The sequence below is a fragment of the Dufourea novaeangliae genome, unplaced genomic scaffold (assembly GCF_001272555.1).
Source record: "Dufourea novaeangliae isolate 0120121106 unplaced genomic scaffold, ASM127255v1 scaffold78, whole genome shotgun sequence".
NCBI classification, from domain to species: domain Eukaryota; kingdom Metazoa; phylum Arthropoda; class Insecta; order Hymenoptera; family Halictidae; genus Dufourea; species Dufourea novaeangliae.
In genome coordinates, this window is record NW_015373959.1 from 2,012,614 (window position 1) to 2,025,983 (window position 13,370).

Here is a 13,370-nt window from a genome sequence, read left to right on the forward strand (position 1 = left end):
GTTGTCGTAGGATACGCCATAAGCGCGTTATGTAGCCGGGAATGCACCAGGGGGAAGCCGGAATAAGTGGCTGCAGGTAGATTGTAAGAAAGGACGGAAGGAAGGAAGGATATACGCAGCCTAGGACGACACATCTGAGCTTGCAGCTTGCAACTTTTCCCATCAGCGCACAGCACGCTCCAAGCTTGTTATGCGAAGCTTGAAGCATGTAACGCCAGATGCCGCATATTGGTTCGCACCTGACCCACACCATTCGAAGCCGAACCTTCTTTCGCGATTCAAAGTGTCCTGTAAGCCTGGACACAACCTAAATTATCTTACATTAATTCGTATTCATTGGACGAAGGTTTATTTCTTCTACTGTTCCGATTATAAATTATCCTTTCGATTAGGTAACCTCTAAATTGTTTTATTAGACTCATCGTATGTGATCTGTACTACTGGTACGATCGTAATCGATTTATTCTACTGGCCTGATCGTATTCGACCCGTACTATCATAGTCAATTTGAGCTACTAATCTGGTCATGACCCACTTGAGCTATTGACCTGAACACATTCGATTTATACAACTGAATTTATAATATTCTCATTATACTACTTCTTTGCGTACGTTCAACTTGATGTGCTAACACGATCATATTCGACTTCAACTACCGAACTGATCGTATTCGATATATGTATACTACTGATTTTACTATATTCGACTTCTACTACTGTCCTGATCACTAATAGATACTTACCTACAGTACCGGACAAAAGTATTCGTACACCATTTAAAATGGAACAACTTTTTTAAAATTGGTCCAAACGACTTGAGTCCTTTGGTGAAGTTCACTGTTGAAAATTTCATCAAAATCGGTTAACGTTTCTTCTAGAAACAATTAAAAATGTTGAAAAGCACAGTTGTTTCCGACTTTCGACTTACAATTGTAGTAAATCTAACAATTCTTACAACATTTGATGCCTGTCGCTCGTTTCTGTATCAACCGATTTCAATGAAAGTTTCAGTATGTATAACTAACATAAATCTTCGATATGTATTTATTAAATTTTCATTATAGCCACAGATTCAAAAGTTGTAAAAAACGATATTTACCATTTTCTTCGCGATTCCGACCAATTGCAACTTCTTCAATTTTTTTACGCATCATTCAGTAAACTAATGTCCCTTACTTCATAAAAAAACTTCATTTGGACCAATTTTAAGAAAGCTGTACGAATTCGTTTGTCCGGTACTGTATATGTATTACTAACCTGATCACATTTGACTTCAACTACCGAACTAATCGCATTCGATTTATACCACTAATCTGTTAATATTCTATTTATATGTATTACTAACCTGATCATATTTGACTTCAACTATCGAATTGATCGTATTCGATTTGTACCACTGATCTGACCATAGACTTCTACTGCTGTTCGGACCATATTTGATCGACTTATATTACTTTATTGGTGATATTCCACTTGAACTATTAGCTGGACTAAATTCAATCTGTATTACTGGCCTCATTAGTTTCAACTTGTACTACTTGTCTCAGTAAATTACATTTAGACCAGTGTATTTGATATTGACAATTACTTGCATTGACCTACCATCAATCGAATCTATTGAACTTTAAAAAAAAAACAGTGTAACGAAGGCAATAATACTTTGATGTATAAATCTCTCGCTGTAAGTAACTGAAAACTGTTATTTCTCACTTTGAGCATCCGAGCTACAAGAAAATCGTTCGATAAATCAGTGTCGTAACTTCATTTCATAAGAGTGAGAAAGGATCATAAACCTCTTACAAGTATATCAGGCTCCGTCTCCCCTCACGAGATCCCTGCGGGGAAACCAGGCGACCGTTTAATATGTTACATAATAAAATGAGGAGCGTAAGAAGTTGCTTTCACCCGGTTTAACAATGTTCTTGAAGCATCGGTGCTCGTTACTTTAGAGCAAGCGACACGAAGAAAGTTATTAGAATTAATGACATAGGCTCCTCTGTATATATTGTCATTCTCAAATTATTAGATGACCCGTGGGTCCTGCTTAAGGGCATTACTTTTTATTATACATATATAAGATCGTCCAACTCTTCGCACATGTGCTTCGGATTAACATGAATTACTATACCGCTTTAATATGTCGATTATGTTACAAGTGAAGTCCTAAATAGCTCCAAGACGACCATACTTCAGCCAAAACAAGTATGAATATTAGATATTAAGTTGATTCCACTTTCCTATTTTAAGTATATACCATACAATATTAGTACACCATCTCAATCGTCATTAACCGTTACAGTAACTTTCTAAGTTTTCCGGATACCGTCCAGAAATACCTTGACAAATTGAGGTATCTGTTAAAATTGTGTCATTATGTGCGTTTAAATAAGATGAAAAATGAAAATATATCGGCTCTAAGGTATTAAAGAGGCTAAACTCAATAATTGTCATTCAGTTTAAATGCTTTCATCATTAGAAATTTAAGGTCCACAGTGGAAGTTGTATGAAATTAAACGAATTATACGTTTCTGACGGAATCGAAAACACTTAAGATACGTCGCTTAGGCTGTGAAGAACGAAGTCGAATATAAGAATGCAAAATCCTCCGTACTGTATCCAGCTGCCCGGGTTCTGAAGTTCCCCGTATTTCCAACCTCGAAAGCATAATATTTTCGAGGGCGTACGAAGCGAAAACAATCTGAGGAAAAATTCCGATCGAGCCAGGGGAAAAGTGGACTCGTTCTCGGCGGCAAGCTGTGTCAGCATCGAAAATCGTTTTCCTGTAAATGCTTTTAAATTCGACAGGAACAGCCTAGCCTTCACCCCCTGTTATTGTATCGTTTCTCTTAAACATCCGATCCGCAACTTCTGTCGTGTCTTATCTAAACGACGGTGCGTACGAATGCGCAATAAGGAAATTGACTTTGGAATTTTCGAGCTGTGGATCACGTGATTCCTTTGCATATATTCGAGGGAGGGTTTCGAGTCCTGCGGAGCTGAATAGGGCATTGTGGGCAATCGTCGAAGGGAAAGTAAAAAGGAAAGGGAAGCAAATAGGAAATAAAAGGTAACGAGGATGGTCGGAGAGAAAGTATGAGGGAACTGAATGAAGTATGGTCGATGATAAGGAGAAAGATTACACAGGTGGGCGGAACCGAGGGAGACTTAACTACTCCTTGAAATTTAGGAGTGCTTCTGGGACGTTTAGATGCGATCGGTGATTGTTTAGCGAAGACGATGGAAACAGTTGCGTCGTGGGAATAAGTTTAGAGTTTCGTAGAGGACGACTCATTCAATTTTTCTTTTTTTTCGAGTGATAATTGAGCCTCACGGAAGGCAATCGAACGTGGTCAGCTTAGATTAATCTATTGCTAGCTGTTCGATCGAAATATTTGTTTCCATGCTTAACCACCAGTGCAGACGTAATAAATAGAATTATGCAGTCGCTTCTTAATCGTTTACATGAGTGTATTGATGGACACCACTTTGAACATCGTTTTAATTAAGGTAAGTGATATCTTCTTAACGTTTCTGTAGTTAGAAGCAAAAAATTATTTGTTATGATGCTTGCCGAATTTTTCTCAGTATTCTATTCTAGAAAAATATAGGTTTATCTAAACAAAAACTCAAGGTGACCTTAAAAATTCTGGAAAAGGAGGGTCGATACAAAATTTGATACAGTCATCTTAAGGCTTTCCTGAATGATGTTACACTAGCAATAGAATAATCTAAACTGATCACGTTTGGTGGTCCATCCTGTACATTTTACATATTTTCGTGTTAAACTTACATCCTAACTCACTGACAACTGCGAGTGTGCCATTCGTGTAGATATTATGAGTAAGCTTCTTGTGTGGGTATCGCCGTGTTTCAATAAAACAAACAAAAATCACTATTTTCACTAGAAACTACAAATAGATTGTTTCTAAATGCAATGACAGAAAATTTTAACCTAACGAAATCAAATTATTGTTTTTCCTACGCCAGCTATGCAACTGGCAATGAGAAAACAGCAAAGTCTACATTATTCACAATGTTTTATGTTGTCTGTTTCATGGAGATATTCAGTCTGGTTTTCGAAAAGTTATCAAACTTTGATACATTAACTTTAGCTTCATTGTTTGGGCGTTCATGTGTGTGGATTTTCATTGTTCTTTAATAACTGTAAAGTGGATTACGTTACACTGTAATGTCCTATACGGAAACGGAACTTTTTCTAGAATTTTCCCATTTTAACATTATGAAATTTACTTTAACACGATGACTGTTGTGCGAAGTTCGTGGGATTCATGATGCTAGGAGTTGATAGACAGTCAGTTATATTGGGTTTTATACTAATACTGTGGTATGTACCAGTATGACAGTGTGCATAATGCAATTTGCGAGAAGTTTAGGTTATACAACATGAATTTATCGACGTTTGAATAAATGGTTACTAAACCATAATAAGTAAAGTTGATTTAATCAACTTTGTCTGTTGCGTTAAGTAGAATTTGTAATAGAATGATACTCTTTTTGATTATTGAATTGTTTGCGCAACTGTTTAACTGTTCTGGCTGAGTAAATATTAGGGTATCAATATGAAAATTATGGTCACTTTATCTTGATGAACTTAAATTCGGTGTTACAAAATTAATCATCTACAACCCAGTGTAACGTTGAAGTGACATATTAGTTTAACCATTATTAAGCAAATGAAAACATTATAATCCACAGGTGACCAATGTAACATAAAAATTACAATGTGGCTGTTCATTCGGAGATGGACTACCACTCACTGTGATCTAAAAGTCAAGAACATATTTAGAAAATACTAAAACCTTAAGAATTGAAATTTTCAGTTCCACATGTTCACCTGGTCAGGAGCAAATAGAATAAAAAGTGTTCAGCCAATAAAAATTAATTTAGGTTATAAAGGATCTACAGAATGAAATTTTGTAGTTAATTACGCCTTTCTACGACAAATGATCATCTTTCTGGCATCTCAATTCCTTTCTAATTACTATTTGCAATTAACGTGCTGCAGTATAAATGGTGTAAGTTCATGCAGGTACTTTCTCCTTACAAAAGAGTAAGCTGAAACTGTAACATAAATTTGTTTTGTGTCAGGCCTGTGCTAACAGCATGTCAACAAAGCCATATTGAACAGCGAGCAAAAAAATAACAATTTTCCAAACTCCATTTTCTCGAATACGAAGCCTTATCTGAAACACTTACCTTTTTTACGTCACCGTATTTTTACACGAATTATTATCACTGGACTGCGGATCATTGCGCACATTCACATTTTTATAGACCATTTAAAGGAAATGTAATTATTACAAAGATTTTTCTTATTTACTTATTGTCGTATTAGCTTACGAGCCATTAGCGACCACTATTACATTACGCATTACATAAATACTGATTGGTCGGGGTTTTCCGTTAATATCACATTAACAAAGCCTCGGATAACATTTTTGCTGAAGAAAAAGTTATTTGAAATTATCCAAGGAAACCCTCATTTCCGGGAGTCGCAGCTATTTTGGGACACCCTATATACAATAACTTTAGTAGCCTACCAGTACAAAATTTAAGGGTAATTTGTATGTACATGTACATATGTTTCATTCTTAGCTTAATTGGTCCTTGACTTTTTTAATTGTATATCCTTAATTATGCCATCTAAAGGAAATTATCTCTTTTATGAATTTTGTATCCTTTAGATAATCCTTGATATTTGTAGGGAGTTTTTCGTTTTCCCTTAAACTTCTAGGAACATTTTTGCATTACACGTTTAATGGATGGAATTCTGTGTGGCAGTTGGTACAAGTGAATTGTTTGGTTTTTGTTATCAGACGGTGATAAGTTTGCTCATTGTGCCTTATTTTTAATTCAATGATTTGTTTCCGTTATTAAACGTATTTTTCGTTTCTAAAGTGTAGTACAATGTTCATACTACTCTTCACGAAAACTTTTACTTCATTCTATTTTACACACGTGCATTCTCAACAAATACTTGAAATCCGCAGTCTAATCATCGCACGTGGATTCGTACCATCGATCGGTTCACGTATTTGAATCTCTTTCGCGATGTCATGCACTGCAAACATCCGACAGTTTCTCCAGGTCAGAAAACTAAGTCAGAGCATCCAAAAATGGTGCAAATTCGGGAGCCCAGGGTGAACCAGGACGGGGTGGCGTTTTATCTCGAGAAAGTTTCCTCTTCGTCGAAATCTCCCTGTTTCGCCGGCAAGTGGCACCCCGGCAATTTACACAGATTTCGATAACCGTAATTACGTCACATCTCCGACCAGGTTAATAAATTCGCGGGAACGGTCGCCTAATCGCGTAATGTGAGAATATATGTAAACCTTCGCCGTTGGCGCGACGGCGAGCGCATTATCGTTTATCCCCCCCCCCCCCCCCCCGTTCCTCCCCCGAGAATTTAACTTTCTGCCGTTGAGCAATTACTTCCGAATTCAGCGCCTGGCTACTAGCGATAGGATCGCGTGGGGCGATGGCGGCTCGCCTTCTTTTCGAGTATGAATTTAATGCATCGCCCTCTCTTTCCCCAACCCACTTACCCCTTGCCTGGCCCTCACCTTTCTTGCGGAGTTAATTACACGCCAGGGGTAAACGCAATTACGTAACAACTCGCATCTACTTCATTACTTATACTGAAAAAAATTGGGCGGCGGCGGTATGAGGGAAGGGAGTTGGGGGTGAGAGTTGGCGAAGAAAGTCTCGAGGGAGTTTATCGGGACTACGTTTCGTTGATAACGTCATTCGGGGGTTGATAAGAGTAAGTTGAGAAATGTTGAGTTGGTATACGATGTGAATACGGTTATTCATACGGATGATGACTAGTGAGTACGTAATTTTGTGCTCTTTTAGAACACATAGTGTTGTATTGAGGAGGAACTTTAATTAACAAATTGTTATTTATCACATGAGTTGAACTGTTCTTCGATCATTTTTTAACCCTCTAATGACAGATGTCGTCAAAGGACGAGGAAGAGGAAACATACTTGTACAGTGATATGAACAGTGAATGTGATGGTAGTGAAATAGACGGTGATTCAAATAGTGTTAATAGTACTCAGGAAATTATTTATTATTTACTATTATTATTATTACAGTTATTATTACAGTTTCATGAACACATACTCTTAGTTAAAGAGTTAGTCATACGTTAGTTCAGTCTGTAGTTTATTATGTGATATAATGACATTGACAACCTTTCTGACGTTTTTGTCTGAATATATTAGTTTCAGTCAGAATGCCATTGCGGATTTGTATGCATTCATCGTAAGTATATGTGTGTAAAATGCAATACAGTACAAATTTTCATCACGGTTAGTATGAAGTTTGCTCTACTTTGTGCCCAAAAAATCTTTAATAAAGGAAACAAATCATTGAAATAATTTCAATTTCCCAGGATCGTCAATAAAAATCGGAATTTGCATTAAGATCCATATAGTCTAGTTATAATGAACAACCTATTTCCATTTTTAAATTTATATCGATTTAAAGTACCTATATTACAATTAACATCAAGCTGTGCTTGGATTTAAAAATTAACATACAGTTCTATTATTTTTATTATCGTTCACGAATTATTACTTAATAATTTTTTAGTGTCCATGACGGAAGTTACTTATAACTCAACCTGATACAGACATAATCTGCTTGTTGAACGAATTTATTCCCTACCCACTCATAGCAGTATAGCGATGTATTTTCGTTGTTCATGTAACATTGAACATAGTTCGACACTGTACTACCTATCTTTTGCCTGTACTGTTTCATAATTTTGTTTCTGGCAGTTGCGATTTCTTTGATAGTTTGCGATTTCTTTGATAGTTTTTACTTTGATTCTTTGATAGTTTGCGAGTTGTACCAGACGCTATCTTTTGATTTGACGTTCCTCTTGCACGCGAATACAGTAATCCGAGGTTTTATTTCTGATTCCCACTTTGTTGAGTCTGCAATATTTCGGCTAGGCTTTTCGATTTTGTACTTCTACTTGCATGCCCTTTGATTTTATTCCCTTGAAACTACTGTTTTTTCAATATATCTCGTTCGATGTTTCTCCGTCCTGTACTTCCTTCGTTTAATTTACCCAATACATGTAATCTGGATTTCAATTTTTCGGGTTTATTTTCTATGCAGACACTCCAATTTCGAAGTTGCAATATTTTTCACATTTTGCCAAATTCTGCTGTTAAATTAATACCCAAGTAATTAATTCAGTAATATGGTTACTATTTTTATGATTGCATTTATATGATTATAAGTAAATACGAATAAATTGCAAATAAGCAAACAGGAAAAAGTGGTCTAACGGGTATATGTAGAAAAAAATGAGTAATCAATTTTTCGTTTAATTAATTTCATTTACAATACATTGGTATGTTAATCATATTTGCACATTATGAATTTAATTTTTGATAATATATCATTCACAAGAAAATTTTATTCTATATAAGATTTCTTTAAAATTACTTGCATCGATAAGGAACGTTAAATTACTTATTAGCACTACTGTCTTCAACAGATTCAGTTGCACTTGAAAGAAATTCAAGCTCTGCATCTTTTAAAATTAGTACTCTAGCCTGTTGCTTATTGAATTGAAAAAAAAACAATCTATTGACAGAATACTGAGGGGTACATAAAATTATTGACTCTAAGAAAACCAACCTATTGACACAACACTCAGGGGCAGATAAAATTACTGAATCTAAAAAAATCAATCTATTGACACTATACTCTGGAGTGGATAAAATTAAAGAACCGACATTTTTCGTTGTTTTTTAAAATTCTTTTTGAAATGTAGAAAATGTGACAAAAAAGTATAAAGATTTGAACTTGCGTGCTATTATTCGGTTTGGAATTTGATTAGTGGATTTAATCCGTTGTGTATATCGGTAGATCACAAAGTTCTTGGATTGCAGTATCGTTTACTCTTACTGTCATGTAAACGAAATAGAAAATTTTGAAATTCAATTTTTTGATATTTGAACACTATCTGTGACATGAAAAATTCACATTAAATCGCAGTCAAATTAAGTTTTCACTGAATACTCTCCAGAGAATGAAGTTAGCATTTTCACAATAAACAGCCGAAATTACTGTTCATCCGTAAATAGACACAGAAGCCCACGGAAACGGTACTGATCCCCTACCCTGCGGATTCACCGCGTGCCAAGCCTGTAGGAAACATAAAATCTGATGGATCAAATATAAATCACGCGCAAGGCTTGATCCTTGATATCCAGCGTACGAGGGATCGCATAACTTTTTTATTTCTTTTTTTTTTCACCCGCAGAATTTCCACCGCTCTGCCGTCGATGAGCGTGGACCGCGGCTGACGCGGGACCGTGTGGCTGCGGGAATACACATTTCCGCGCACGTTTCCGCCACGTTAATCTGTCTCCTTTTATTTACATTTCCCGAGGGCGCGAACACTCGACGAATTAAATTCCAACGGTGGCGTCGGTCAGACTGTGCGCGCGCTAACCTTTCGCGTTCCGATCGTGTAGAATCATAAAAAAACGGATAGAGGAGTGGGAGGGACTAGATGGAGGTATGGTGGCCTGGAGAATCCCGGATAATCCGTAAAATTCCGCTGGCTAGACAAGGGGACACGAGGTCTCCGCAAATCCCCCCCCCCCCCAATTTTGTAATACGCACCTCCTTCGCCCGGCTGTCCTCGAGTTCGCCGCGTCGTTGGGCGCAATCTGCTCGACGGACGCTAAACCCGGGGAAAGAACAGAAAGATTTGCGTCCCTCTTCGTTTTGCTCGACGGGAGGAGGACACGGGACAAAGGAAAAACGGACGGGCTGTGGGACGACTGGGAAACATGAAACGACAAGACGTCGATGTTTTGCTTCATTTGTTCATGGATGAAAGGAACGATGTGTGCTGGGAAAGAAAACCACCAGCCGAGAATATTTTTAAGGGGAATTACAGGATGCGTGGTTCTACAGTTACATGGTAAACGGTACTTTCTTTGACCATGTGACCATTTATGCTCGCTGTGTTTGGAATCATTATGGGTCTAAGGATGGCTAGTAATTCTAATATTGTCTGAGTAGATAATCGGAACACCTATCAGAATACCTACCAGGATACCTATCAGAATACCTATCACAATACCTATCAGAATACCTACCAGGATACCTATCAGAATACCTATCACAATACCTATCAGAATACCTACCAGGATACCTATCAGAATACCTATCACAATACCTATCAGAATACCTACCAGGATACCTATCAGAATACCTATCACAATACCTATCAGAATACCTATCGGAATACCTATTGGAATACCTATCGGGATACCTATTGAAATACCTATCGGAGTACCTATTGGAATACCTATCGGGATACCTATTGAAATACCTATCGGAATACATATCAGAATACCTATTAGAATACCTATTAGAATACCTATCAGAGTACCTATCAGAATACCTACCAGAATATCTACCAGAATACCTACTAAAATACCTATCAGAATACCTACCAGAATACCTATCGGAATACATATCAAAATATCTATCAGAATACGTGTACTCTGTCCCACGTATGGGATGGATAAGAAGGCGTTGCAACGTCTGAACCCCCACTTATGTACTGGTTTCATTGGCGTTGGTGACGCCACGCGCTTGAGCTGTACCATTAATTTATAGGAGACCGGCAGAGATGGCTAGCTACGAACAATCTCATGCATCCGAATATGTCGGTAGAAATGAGGCTGCGCAGATTGGTTGAAAACTCGTTCAAGCGTGAGCTTACTGTAACGTGGGACAGCGTTTAAGTACTAGTAGCTATCGAAAGGAAACCAATTTATTGATATTCCTATCAATCTAGAACCAGAAAAAATAAAACTATATTTAATTCTTTGACAGCAGTGCGAATAATGTAAGAGATTATATACTTTCAGAATAAAACAATCGTACCGAATTATATAATTGCAATGTATTCTATACGTAGCCAATAAAACCAATTTGAAGTTTCATTGTAGAATGCACCAATAAATTCAAAACCAAAATTCAAGTATTATAATTGTCAAACGCGTTTGATAAGCCCGTCGAAAGATGTTCGGAGGGAGTTAACTATTGAAATCAGTTTCATTAATATCTTTGACAAGCCGTGTATACTAAATATAGTTCATTAGTAAAAGTTCATTATTAATCATTTTGAACAAGATGGTAAAGTTCGAAGAAATGTAAAATGTGCAGAACAAAACAATGTGCTTCATTATCATTAATTGGGTTGCTACACGATTTCGAAATAGCTAAACAATATTAGTACATCCGCTGTCATTTTCTTTATCTTCACTTGTTATTTGCCTCTTACTGTTTAGAAATGCTTGAATAATATCGATAGTTTCAGTATCGTTTTCCATTCTAGTATCGAGATAAAATGTATACTTTATTGTAATAATATAATAATTTAGTAATGACCTTATTATTATTAAATGTGTATAATATTGATATGATGTTGCAATAACTAAATTTCCCTGAATATGCAAGGATCACGTACCGATTGATAACTGTAACAGGTATATTACAGTTTGAAATATATGTATACTGAATGACGTACATAATATATCATTCCATTGGAAGTGAAATAGCATTCAAATCGGCGTACTGATCACGCCATTCAAGAGTCGGTATATTTTTGTACTTTTAAAACGAACTTCCGGATATTTCGCAGATGGACAATACGTTTTTTAGCCGAAATTCATGTTGTATGTTTCTCCAATTGCTCCTGTATGAACAGAATATATTTCTCACTCGTTATGCGACTGGATATAAAGTTTATACTACACTTTCTATGATAATAATCTGCCAAACAATATCATAACACAGTTGCCGGTGTGTTGAAGTCTATCTACCATTTTATTTTGTATTAAATACGACGTTGGTATACATATATGTGCTAAATACTTAGGACAGTCCGTTTATAATAATCAGACAAGTAAAATAAAATTATCAGTAGTAAACTGAAAATATTTCTTTCAACTCTAATAAGTGGAATAGAACCGTCACTGGCTAGATAAATAGAAGAGAAAATTTTCTCATCGGACAAGGAGATCAAGGATATCATGAGTCATCCAAGTTGAGCAGACTGTGGTCTGGTCAGGCAAGTGAAACAGATCTGTCATTAGTCATTCTGGATCGAGAGAACACCTTGTAGTCAGGCAACTGGAATCAAACACATGCTGTGGAAACATAAGTAAACTGATATTACGTCCTACCGAACCAGGAGAATAGATCTGTGTTCAGACGTATCAGGCGCGTCATGTAAATAGGTCCCCTCGAATATCTTAGAAACCGTTGATGATACCGAAAAATGTTCCGAATGAAAAGTGAATGGTCTCGAAGGGAAAATAATTCAATGTGAGTAATTTTTTGTAGGTGGACGCGTAGACGACATATGAAGGTCATATTCGTTTTTTTCAATAGAATGATTTATTTTTTAATGCGCTATTAAAAAAATATTCAGTCATTTAAGCTGAGACACACTAAATTTAAAAAAATATTTTTATTTCAAAATTGCGCTCGATACTACGCGCGACATCTAAAGATGTACTTCTCAACTTGAACTTTAACCCCTTAACGCCCAGACCCTTAAATCGTTATTTCAAAATTATAAGACCAATATATATGCTGTATCTTGTTATTTTCAAGTCGAAAATATCAATATTAGACCTATCTATCTAAAACTTGTTTAAAATTTATTTTTACCCCTTAACGCCCAAACACATCTTCCGGGGAAAAAATTGTTTTTCGCCATTATTTAACTGAAAAATAGCCCCAATACGTGCACTTCATCTGTATTTTCACGACAATACCTCAGGATTATGTAAATATGATTTTCTAGATGTAACGTATACGTCACATTGGGCGTTAAGGGGTCATGCTCAGTCAGAAATTTTCAAAAAATCAATTTTTCACTTTCTACATTTTCTTTAAGTACAACATGTCGACAATATTCTGTGCAAGTTTCAAGGTAATCAAATTAAAAATGACAGAGTTATAGGCGTTAAAAAATGAACATTGTATATAAGTGTAAGCATGACTTGAAACTTTAAACGCGTTTTTCTCGAAACTACATTTTTCAAATCGGTGATCAATATTTCTCGAAAATTACTGTGTCGATTTACATGAAGCCTTTTGCGCCTTATTTCAAATCAGAAAAACTTGTCTTTGAACGAAGGATTCTTTTGTTCGTTCCATACCTTTTTTTTAATTGACCAAAACCCAGTGATTTTTTAGGTGAAAATCGCACTTTTTCAGAAAAACGTCCGCTATTTTGTTTCTAATAAATATTTCGAAAAACCCCACGTTCAAGGACAAGACTGGTTCTTC